Source organism: Tiliqua scincoides, chromosome 2, assembly GCF_035046505.1.
Source record: "Tiliqua scincoides isolate rTilSci1 chromosome 2, rTilSci1.hap2, whole genome shotgun sequence".
NCBI classification, from domain to species: domain Eukaryota; kingdom Metazoa; phylum Chordata; class Lepidosauria; order Squamata; family Scincidae; genus Tiliqua; species Tiliqua scincoides.
Window position 1 is genome coordinate 232,481,179 of NC_089822.1, and position 12,126 is coordinate 232,493,304.

The 12,126-nt window shown below is 43.3% G+C and overlaps 1 pseudogene; it reads left to right on the plus strand.

Moving 5' to 3' along the window:
- The first annotated feature begins 11,032 nt into the window (after positions 1-11,032).
- LOC136643049 (5S ribosomal RNA) lies at positions 11,033-11,151 on the plus strand (annotated as a pseudogene).
- Positions 11,152-12,126: the final 975 nt, after the last annotated feature.

Below are 12,126 nucleotides of genomic sequence, written 5' to 3' on the forward strand. Positions count from 1 at the left end.
GAGAATACCATTTGCATTTCTAAACAGTTCAATGACAACGGAAAAGAGCAAGCCGGTTGCAAGAGGTAGCTATGCAAGAAGAAAATACAAAAGTATAATAAGACAAATTGGGTCCATATGGTAAAGCTGAACTAGGCACCTTTATATTGCTTGCCCAGCACTTACTCAGCAAATCTTTGATGCTCTTGGTGACCTTGGCAGCTTGCAACTTCACATGGATAAATTATCCAAAGCATTTTCTCCTATGCATGAGGGACAAAGAGGCTCCCTCATTGTCAAGCTTGTGCTTGGAAGTGCACCAAGACTGAATGAGTGCAATTCAAAGAGCAAAACCACTGTCTGTCTCTGGGTACATTCTATGGGGGGGAGGTGAGCTGAAACGACTTGTCATTTTAAAGATCATTTTTGGCAGTGTGAAAAATGCCTCCCTGTTTTGGTAATTTTTTTTATCATTTGAAAATGCTAACATGCTTGATTAAATGGTCACTCACTCTCTATCACACTCTGTTTCCCTTGCTGACCTAAGCGATATACCCAAATCAGATTGGTTGTGATGTTTTTAGTGATGGCTCACACCAGTATAATGTCAGACATAGCATCATTATATTATCTCATTCACCATGTCATCCTTGACTGGGAAGACGGATCATCCAGGTGGCTAATTCAGAAAAGAAGAGCCAAACCAGGTGAAATGTGGCACCAATCTTATACCCTGCTGCCCAGAGCATACAGTGCTGCTGACAAAGCACATGCCGCATGCTGTGAGCTGGCAGGGGGGCCAGATGGTGCAGGAGAGGTAAGTAAAGAACATTTTATTTACCTCCCTGTAGGCTGCCTGGTCTCCAATGGGTCTTCTCAGACCTGTGCCAGCTCTTCAGTTGACATATGTCTGAGGAGAGCCAGGGGGTGGATTCATACCGGTGTCACCTGCATGTGGCTTCAGGGACTTTGTGCTTGTGACAGGGGCCTACAGAACAGTGGAGCCTTTGTCACACCAGTGGCCATGGCCTTATGGTGGCAGACCATGAGATCTTTCTCTTAGCCCTCTAGTGGTTAAAGCTACTGAGCTCTTATTCATAAAGAGTCAGGAAATGTAAGGCAAATGGATGTCAACAGTGAAGGCACCTTCCTGTCCTGTCTCTTTCTGCAAAAGGGGGCTGTTGAATTTCTTTTGGAGCCTGGTGGCATTTGGGTCCGGTGAGATGAAGGGGCATCTGGATGAAAAGATGTGTATGGATGGAGAAAGGCAGGACATTTTCCTTATGAGGAGCTGGCACGAAGTAGAGGAGCACAAAGTCAGTATGTGGATGTAGGGCGCTTTGTTTTTTCCATTTAGTTTGCAATTTGTCCCACACTCTGATTTCTGCATTATCTGGAATTATCTGTAATCCAACCAGCTGTCAGTTCTGTTTAGGTCACATGATCACAACATGTTCTGTTTAGGTCACATGATCATTACATGTATAATTTTGGTCAGGTTAATTACATTATCACAATTGAAGCTATACTTCCAAGTTGTCAATCTGTTAAGCAGCCCCAGCCTGAATTCATCTCCACAGTGAACTGTCCATAGTCCTGACCACTTGCAGGCTGATCTGTATTTTGTTCTGTCATGCCAGAAGACACCCGCAGGTCTCAGCCGGGAACAGGAGAGAAATTTGTTTGTGCAATACTTGTTTCCCTTTGCAAACATGCACATTTTTACACAGTTGGGGAACCCAATATTATACTAAAGCATTTAAGGACCCAATCCTATGGGCTGGTGGCACAGCATGGTAGAGCGGCGCTGAAATCCTGTGGTGACAGAGCAGCCACCAGTCTCCTTGGGGTAAAGGAACATTGGTTCCCTTACCCGCGTAGAACTCAGCTAGCCCCAATAGCTAGCCTTGGATCTGCAACAGCTCCCATGTCAGGCTCTTTAACTCAGCAGGGAGGATAGGATACAGCCTCTGTCACAGTCTCCAGCCCCCTCCTGGGCCCGATCTGCCCTCTGGTCTGCCCCCCCTCCACCCAGTTTTGCCCCCCCAACCTGTCTTCCTGGCACCCCTTTCTCACACCAACCCTGCCCCCCAAAACCTTCCTGCTGGCCGGTGGGGACAGTCACTGGCCAGAGCTCATGTTCGACATCCTGCCCGGGCCTCTCTGCCAGCACTGTGTTTCCCAGCAGCAGCAGCAGCAAAGTGCCTTACAACACTTTTGTGACACCCACCACCTGCACTGTGGTCATAGAGCCAGTGGCAGGGCACCTTAGGATAGGGCTGCCCATGTATCCAGTAATTTCTTACAAATGGACATCATTCTTTCACTGTGGTAACTGTGTGATAATCATAAGTAACGCTGAATGAAGTTTACATCCAGGTAAGTGTGGATAGGGTTGTAGCTGGGCAGCCGAATCCAATCTCTGCCAGTCCATTGTATGCAATGTCACTGATAGAGAACATGCTGCAAGCTATTGGGGGGGGATGGGACAAGATGATCTGGGACAGGTAAATAAAATTATTTTTTTACTTACTTCTTGGTAGGCCTCCTAGTAACCAACAGGTCTCCTTGGTCCTACGTTAGCTATTTTGCTGGCATAAATCTAAGGGGAGACAAGAGGTTTTCAGGCTGGGAAAATGGGGCTAGCATCCCACTGTGGGCTGCTGCTGCTGAGAGCCACCCGCTCTTGTCCTTGCTCTCCTTGATCCACCCCGATCTTCCCTCTCCTGCTCTCAAACTGCCTCCCGCTGCCATCTTACCTGCACTCACGCAGCATCCATCAGGTTCTGTGTTTGCCAGCGGCTCCCAAATGCATGACAAGTGGCACACCATTTTTGATGCCACATTGTTATGTACAGTGGCAAACCGAGAGTTCCATCACCCTAAATGGCCAGTAGGATTGGGCTGTTAGTCTGCTGCAGCAAACACAGTTTGTGAAACCCTATATATTCTTGTTTATTTTAGCATAAACTTTTTGTGGAGTAGAACCCCTCCCCATCAGATACATCATACTTCTATGTCTAAAAATAATGTGCTAATCTGGAAGTTACAATGTTCACTGAGTTCAAACAATGATCCTTGTTATTGACCTTTCTGGCGTTTTCTTTTTAAAAAAATATAGATGCTGATGTCTTCACTCTGAGTGTTAATTGGACTTACACAATATATTTGAAGATGAGACACATTGAATAGCGTGAATGGTGTTTATTAAAAATGTGGATTTCAGAAATATCCCAGCTGAAAACACAGGCAGTCATCCCAATGGGCCTTTCACAATATGGCCTGCAAGTGGAGGTTCTTACAGATGTACTTACCTGATTTTTCTATATTTTATGATTGTTTTCAAGTGCTTAGGCACATACCTATATCTATGTATATCTGTGTGTGTGTTATCAGTTCAATCCCCTGGGGGCTGGGGATTAGAATAGGCCCTCAGTTTGGCTGTACTTGTCGTAAGAGGCGACTAAACAGCCACCGGGTAGATGGGACTCGTCAGCCTGGGAAGGCAGCTCATCTGAGAGAAGGAAAACTCTGATCCCAAACTTCCACTGCCTTGTGGCTATATCCAGTTATGGAAAAGGCTTCAGGAGTCAACCTCGAGGCAAAATCTGGAGCCGAAGTCCCTGAGGCAGTTCGTGGCTGAACACAATCACGTTCTGGCAACTCCTGCGACGCCGCTGGAACCAACCGTATTGGCCTCTGCCTTTCCATTGGACCATTTCAGTGATGTGGAGAGGGGGGATTTGCTGCATGGGTAACAGCCTATCCTCCATACCTACTTTACCCAGGCTTCGCGCACTGGAGAGGACACTCTGTTCTAGAACCACCATTCAGAGCGTGACACCATAGTCTTCCGAGACTGAAGGATACCAACAAGGTTATCAATTCAAAATGGCTACCAATAAACAGACATATGTCCAGAATATATAGAGTAGTACCATGAATATTATTTGAAATTTAGTGTGAAAAATTGCTTTGTCTAAACCAGTGCTTCCCAATCTCCTGCAAGGCAGTTGGTAGCACTGTAAGTGTGTGTGGGGGAAGGGCTATGGCAGTAACATGAACCCCAGAATCATGTTGCTACTGGGGAGAGGGAGGGTTTTACTCTTACTTGAGGGACTGCCAACTTCTGGGGTGTGTGGGTTTGATTGAAAACTGGAAGTGGTTTTTGATCACATTTTTTTTTTACTATTTTGGAGCCTTGGGGAGCCCTGAAGAGGTGTCTGCAGGGACTCCCTGTAACCCCTGGAGGCTGGTAGTCCCTCAGGTGAAAACACCTCCCACATCCCCAGCAGCAGCACAATCCTGAGGATCGTGTCTCTGCCTCTCCCCCTCTCCACTTAAAGAGGCAGGAACAAGTGCTTCCCTTGCTATCTGTTCTGAATGTAGGCTGCAATCCTATACTCTCTTGGGAGTAAGCCCTATTGAACATAATTGAATTCACTTTAGAGTAGACATGCATAGAATTGTGCTGTTAGTGTGTAGTAAATCACACTAAATTCTATGCTTCAGTTCTGCACTTACTAGTAAGCATTAATACTGGTGCACTACTATGTAGGGATGAATTCCACATCCTTGAAAGTGTGCAGTCCTGGTTGCCACCCTGCCACTGCTGAGTAACACTCACTGGAAAGTCTCTGTGTTCATTCCTTACCTCAGTTTCCCCTCAGTTGTGGTTTATTGCCTTCACTTCCTCTTGCACAGCTCCACCTCTAAGGACCTATTTCCCATATCTATGATGGCCGGCAAATCAAATATTGGTTATATAGTGTATCTCCTTTGCTGTATTTGTATCCATTCTTGCGTTTCATGGTAAGGAATAATACTGCATTCAAAGTAAATTTCAACTTAAGATCACAAGTGTCTAATCCTGGAATCTGTTTGAAAAGCTGGCAAGAAACCATGGAGTGCAAAGTTTTCCACATTATGTATTTCCTAGGGCCCAAGCTATACGTTACAATGAACATATTCGTTTGGTTTGCGTTCTTCTGTCAATAGCACAGGAGACATGCAAAACCCCACGAAACCTTGGCATGTAGTGTGGGGGCTTTAAATCCTATACATGTTTCCTCTCAAGTAAAATCTACTGTGTTTGGTGTGGGGCTCCCCCCTGAAGACGATTTGGAGTCTGAAATTGGTACAAAATGCAACAGCATGTCTGATCATTGGAAACACAGTTTGCCTCAGTCAGACTGCTGCTCTGTTGGCATTGCTAACTACTGATTTGTTTCTGGGCATGATTCAAGGTGCTAGTGTTGACCTTCAAAGCCATTTGTGGTTTTATCTGAGGGACCAGCTCTTCCCATATGAGGTCATTGCAGGGGACTTCCTACATATGTCACCACTAGCTGAGTCTGGATTGGTGGCAAGAGAGGGAGAGGGCTTTCTCTGTTATGAAACTTCTTTTCGAGCTGTTTACGTCCTCTTCTGTGTCAGTGTTCCAGCAGGAGTTGAAGAACCTCTTTATTTTCTTTATGCCAGTGTTTTTCCTTTCTTTATGCCAGTGTTTCTCAAATTGTGAGTCGGAGCCAATTTCATAGAGCCAATTTCAGGTGGGTCTCCATTCATTTCAATGTGCATTTTATTTTTAATATATTACACTTAATACTACCATGGAATGTGACTACTTTGAAGGAAATGGTACAGATCTGTGTTTTTAACAGGCTACTCTGTATATGTTTTTAACAATGATTGTCAACGGGGCTTACTCCCAGGTAAGTGTGGATAGGATTGTAGCCTTTGAGATTTTTGAAGTATTTTTTTTAAAGACATCAGCAATTGCTTGGAATGTTAGGAAAGTTCTTTACTCAATTGATCTGATTTTGTTGTATGGGGGGGGGTGTTAAAATTTTTCCTGCTTGATTATGTCACTTCCAGCCATGACATCACTTCCGGTGGGTCCTGGCAGATTGTCATTCTAAAAAGTGGGTACTGGTGCTAATAATTTGAGAACCACTGCTTTATTTTATGACTTTTTAAGCTGGTTTTCCTTCTTGCTTTTATTATTCTTTTCATTTGATATTGTTCTTATTATGCTTACTGTGGTTTTTAATATTGTTATCCACCCTTGTAAAAAGGGGAAAGGCAGGTGTTTTAGTGTTTTAGTATAAAAGTGTTTTAGTATAAAAATAAATGCATTTCTCTTGCTACCTAGGAAGCCGTACACACTGAGAGCACAGGCTAGATGGAATGTAAGCCAGATGTTGAATGAGGAGTTAGGCCCCAAATAATGAAATTCCATTCCTGTGTGGTCCTTGGTGAAAAGCATCTTGTTGTTTCTTTCCTCTGGGCTGTCATTTCTGACTGAATCATGACACCACATCACACAGGTGCAGTCGTATCTGAATATTATTTATCATTATTGTAGCTTTTCACCGAGGAGATGTATGACAGTACCGCAAATACAGTATCTGTCTGATTTACTCCTTGGGCATATGCTGTGCTTAGGAGCCTTGATTTCATTCTTCCATGTGTGATTTATATTTAACTATATTAAAAAGTAACCCACAGGAGACCTATCAAACTGAGCAGATGTATAACATTTCAGATTAAAACAAGTGAATGGACTTGTAAAACTATAGCTCGGATGCAGTGTTAATCTATGGAATGAAGGGGGGGAAGCACTGACTTGAGAAACAATAAGTATTGCTTTTTGGACAGGCATGAGTAGCTTCAGTGTCTCATGTTAAAGACAGAAAGTCTCAGAAGAATTGGTAAGGCGCAAGTAACTATGATGCTTCAGGCCACCCATGTGCCTTCAGGAGTTCAGTGGGGAAAGAACTGGCAGGAACAAACTGCTCCATTTCCATTGTAAGGCATTGGTGCTAATTCCCTGACTTGCTAGAGTCTCTTGCACCTTCCTATTACGCCACGGGGAAGGCGTTTTCTTTCTAAATAAGGCCAGACCAAGCCATGCACTTTTCCTTCTTCATAGGTCACAACTGCTAGGAAACAATGGTGAAAAAAATAAACCTTTTGTGTAGTTATGACTACAATTGGAATGAAGAAAGATCACCCTGCTATTTGTGTATTTGAACTTCTAGCCCGCTCCATCCCTCAGGCTTTCAATCTAAAGCATGCACAGTAGAAGATCAATAAGACCTGGGCACACATTAGAGCTGTTGGCTTAGGGGGCTGCTTCAAACCACTGCACAAGAAGACACTTGACACCACATGGTGAGTTGTTTCTGTGCTGTAACTAATCACATCTATTAAGTAGTTTTCTCTGTGATATGGCTGTGACATTTATGCAGAAGAAAGAGTGTGGCCTGGAATGATAGCAGGTGAATGGATGGGGGAGCAACACAAGATAGGCTTTAAGACCTAAGGCCCAGCCAAATTGTCAAAAGCCAAACTAAATGGCAACTTGAAGGTATTAACCCCATTGCACATTATATATGTTTTCCATGCGTTGTTACAAAAAACCGTTCAATGTGCAGTGGATTTCACATACCAGTTGTATCCCCTGCATAGACTACGCCATGAATGCATGGACTGAGATTCCTTGTATGCCATTTGAAAAGGCAGGCTTTTCTCCTGGGAAACATATCTGAGTCAGATGTACTAGAAAACCACATTCATGATCCATAGCTCCTTCCCTTGCTTATAAAGACATTGAATTTCCAAGGATCAACCAACTATAAAGAACACAGTGGCTGGAATGGTTCTTTCTTTCTTTCTTTCTTTCTTTCTTTCTTTCTTTCTTTCTTTCTTTCTTTCTTTCTTTCTTTCTTTCTTTCTTTCTTTCTTTCTTTCTTTCAACTTTTATTGGAGTTTTAACTGTTCTTGAATATTTATGGCAGACAGTCATTTGACAGAAGCTTTCAACAAATGTTTTCCGTCCATTTCTTTTAACTAATTGGGTGGTTTTGCTGGAATCTAGTGCACAGCTGAACGCCCTTCAAGTGTAACTGAAGTGTGAGGACTCAGGGCAGAAATGCAACTGTAATTAATGGGCAAGGATAAATATTAAGTACATGGACAGAGAGGATATTTTGAGGAACTTTAATGAAGATAGCTAACTTCAATTAAAATCTGAGATGTATGTGTTAATCAGTTACTGAATAATACTATCAAATCTCCATTTCATCTGACTCTCATAGATTATTGTAGTAAATTTTTTTATAGCAATTTGTAAAAAATACTAATTGCTATTCAGCTGTTTTGTAGTTGTGGTTATTATTAGTATTTTTAGCAAAATCTTTCATGGAAGTGACCAGCTAATAAAGTATATATTAAAAAAAAATACTTTTATGCATTATGAGACAACTGATCTGATGCATGTTTACTCAGAAGTAACTTACACTGTATTTAGTGGGGTTTACTTAAAAGGAACTACTTATAGGATTGCTGCCTTTGTCATAGCAAATTCTCCTTGTATCCCATTGGAATGTTTACCTCAAATGAGGTCTGTTATGGCCCAGTCTGCACAAGAAGCCCAATGTGGTGGCAATGAGGTGGAAGAGTCCTGAAATGGTGGAATGGATTCTATAATTTCAGACCAGACAGTGGAATCACATTTTTGAATGTTCTGCAATCAGAAAACTAGCAGGAGTTTAGAACCTTTCTCCTTGAGGTGCATTATGAAATAACTCTTTTAGTTTAAAATACATTTACTCAATATTGACACTGTACATTTATTTATTTATTTATTTGTTGATCTGTTTCCCGCCTTTCCTAAAGTTCAAGGTGGCTTACAAAATTTACACGGCAGCTTACATGGGAGAAAAATTCAAACTGACATCCATCTCATGTAGTCTGAAGTGGTACAGAGCCCAATCCGGAGCTCCCATGGCAAGCGGCTGCAGTGGCGCTGAAAACGGCTGCTGCTGCATCCTGTGCTCCCATGGCAGTTGTGGGTGGCACTTCGGGAGAAGGGGATTTCTGTCCCCTTCCCATGGGTAAAGGGAGTAGCCTCGCAATGGGGTTACTCAATTCACTGCCAACCGAAAGGTTGGCGGTGAAGTAAGAGCCTTCATGTCAGGCACTGAGCCTGAAGCAAAGGCTCTGGATCTGGTCCCACCTCCCTCCCTCCCTGCTCCCCCCGTATGCCTCCCCCCTGCCCTCTTCCCACCCTCCGTCCGTCCCCCCTCCTCGGAATGCCTCCTCCCCTGCTTTCCTCTCTGCGGCTTGGCGGTCTGTGCGACCGCCAAGCAGCGGAGGCTGGGAATCTGCCAGGTGCTAGCTCAGTGCCAGCCAGTGCTGGGCTGGCATGGGCGTTCGCCCGGTGTTAAGGCAGTGTAAGGCCACAGTGTGCGCTGGCAGTAAGCCGGCGTGTTGAGCTCAGGATTGGGCTCTGGGTCAATAAAAGAATAGGCAGAGCACAAGGTGGATTAACACACCAGATCCTGGTGCAATCAAGATACATGAAAACTGAATAGAGCTGGACTGGCATATCCATGAGGCCAAGTGAAGCAATTGATTCAGATAGCAATTGATGGGGTGCACCCACCTCTGTCTGCATACTTACCTCTAGTGTGCCTCCTCCTGAATTAAAGGAAGAGGGGAATGTATCAGACAAGAAAATGTAGAAGAGAGGAGAATTGTGGCCTCTACCATTGCACTCTCCTCTCCTCCACAATTCCCTTTCTGATCTACCTCCTTCTTCCTTTCTTAACCTAGGGAGTAAGAGGCTGGCATATCACCATGGATAGAGGGGTGGCATTTGGCTTGCCTTCTCAGGCACCCAGACGTCTGGGGCCAGCCCTGACTTGGGAGGGCTCATAAAGGAGACCAGTTGTTTGGTAGTAGTTGCTTAGCTCTCATTAGGTAGTCTAGAGCTGTGGTTCTAGATTCTTACTGAGGACTTTTGTTTTGCTCCTTTTTCAACCTCCACTGATAGACGGGGAAGACAGATAAACCAATCAGCATCTTTAAAGGTTATATGTAAGGTCACCTCTTCTGCAGAGTCTGTAAACAGTGACAAGAATAGGCGAAGAGCCTTTTTCCTTAAGATAATAAGCTAGTGTGTCATGGGACGTCTGCGAGGAAAAAAAACATGTTTAGCTAGGCTTGTTTTAAGTGGAAGTCAACACATAAAGGGCAAGCACACACTGCAAGGTATAGGCCTAGTGGAGGCATAATTTATCTTTGTCATGTATCAATGGAACTGGCCTTTATTTGAAAAGCAATCCCATTAATGAGATTACTGCTGCTGAAGTTCTTCATTGTGGTCACAAGGAATCTATAGAATCTCCCACACTGGAAGGGTTTTTGCACATTTTAATATAGGTTCCAAATACCAATATTGATCTTTCATTTGTCAGATTAGAAAAACAAACAAGATAAACAACCAAGGAACATAGACCTGCAAGTTCTTAATAGAAACTGAAGACCCCAAACTTATGATGGACTATAAACTAAAATGTATTGTTTCAATTAAAAAAATTTTTTTTTTTTAAAAAGGAGAACATATATACTTAAAAAAGATAGAGGAAGGAGCCTCACACTGTTGAAAATCCCCCAGGCAGATTTTGTTCGTTTCCCTCCCCCTAGCTTTTTTATTTTTATTTTGGATATTTCTCAGCCCCATCTGTTTATTTTGTATTTAGCAATCATAGTAAAGCAGATAGCCAAGCTATAAAGATGCGAGAACAGGTGGAAGAGAGAGATAATTTGCAAGCCACAATGTTATTATGTTCAGAAAATATAGCATCTCTGATTTGATGGCTTGATGGTAACTTAATTTGCCTGGCTTTATTTATGGATGTGTGCATTTGTTTTAAGAGATATACCTCCCATGTCAGAAAAAATGCATATTAGCGGTCAAATACTTTCGGCATCCCAAAATGAAGGGAGCACAAACAAATCAAATGTCAACAAAATTACTTTCTGAAGCTAACAATTATTTTTTAGTTCACAGAAATGTTATAGTCTGAGAGAACAGCATATACTATAGTGTGGAGAATGGAGTGGCATTTCTTTAAATAGATGTGGTGCATAACCGTCACTCTGTTCCACGCTGCCAAAAGCACAGTTAAGTTCTCTTTCTTTATATTCTATAAATAGGGTTACCTCATGGTTTAGCACACAATATTTTTGTGTGGGAACAGAATCAAATACACCTGTTACCCTGCACATACCCAATCTCATCTGATCTTGGAAGCTAAGCAGGGTTAGGCCTGGTTAGTACTTGGATGGGAGACCACTTGGGAATACCGGGTGCTGTAGGCTTATACCATAGTCTTTCAAGACTGAAGGTTGCCAACCAGATCAATAGCGTATCTTATAAAAACACACACAACTAGTACGACACCACTGAAAGGTCCCTGGAGTAACCCCATGCTTGCTTGTAATTGTCACTGGCCAAAGGATTGGTCACTATGGGTGCAATCCTAACCAATGTTCCAGCACTGACATAGCTGTGCCAATGCAGTGTGCACTGCATCCTGCAGTGGGGAGGCAGTCAAGGGGGCCTCCTCAAGGCAAGGACATGTTTGTTACCTTATCTTGGAGCTGCATTGTGGCTAGGTCAGTGCTGGAAAGTTGCTTAGGATTGCGCCCTAGGAAGACCAACATGACCCTCATTCATTGTTTCCCTGTCAGTCAGTGGTTAAGCAGGGTGATGCATGCCATGGTTGTGCTCTTTGCTAATTAGGGCCTGTGCTAGAGGAAGGTGTTGGAAAAATCCATGGTTTTCAGTTGTTTTCATATGCTTACACTCTAATGGAGTGTGGAATCCATTAATCTAATGGAAGCTATCTGGGCCCATCTAAAGGACCAGGAATGAACTTAACCATATAGGTATATATGCAGGCATAAAATAAAAGCCTTGTATCATGGCTTCAGCCTATGGCTTCAGCCTGCTTGTGTGACAGAATAGTTTTTGTGAAAAACATGCTTATGACCAAGGCCTCAGTAGGCTCAAGGGTTTTCCAGAATTGGAGTCAAGGGAGGATGTTGGGGCATGAAATGTTCAGGACAGAGTGACCTTCTAAATTGGGAATAACTTAGGGCACAGTCCTTTCCAGCACTGACATAAGGGCAATGCAGCTCTGAAGTAAGGGAACAAACACTTCCTTTACTTTGAGGAGGCCTCCGTGAGTGACACCCAACTGCAGGATGCAGCACATGTCCCATTGGCACCATTATGCCAGTGCTGGAAAGCACTAAGTGGTTAGGATTGCGCCCTTTGGAAACCAGGGCCAG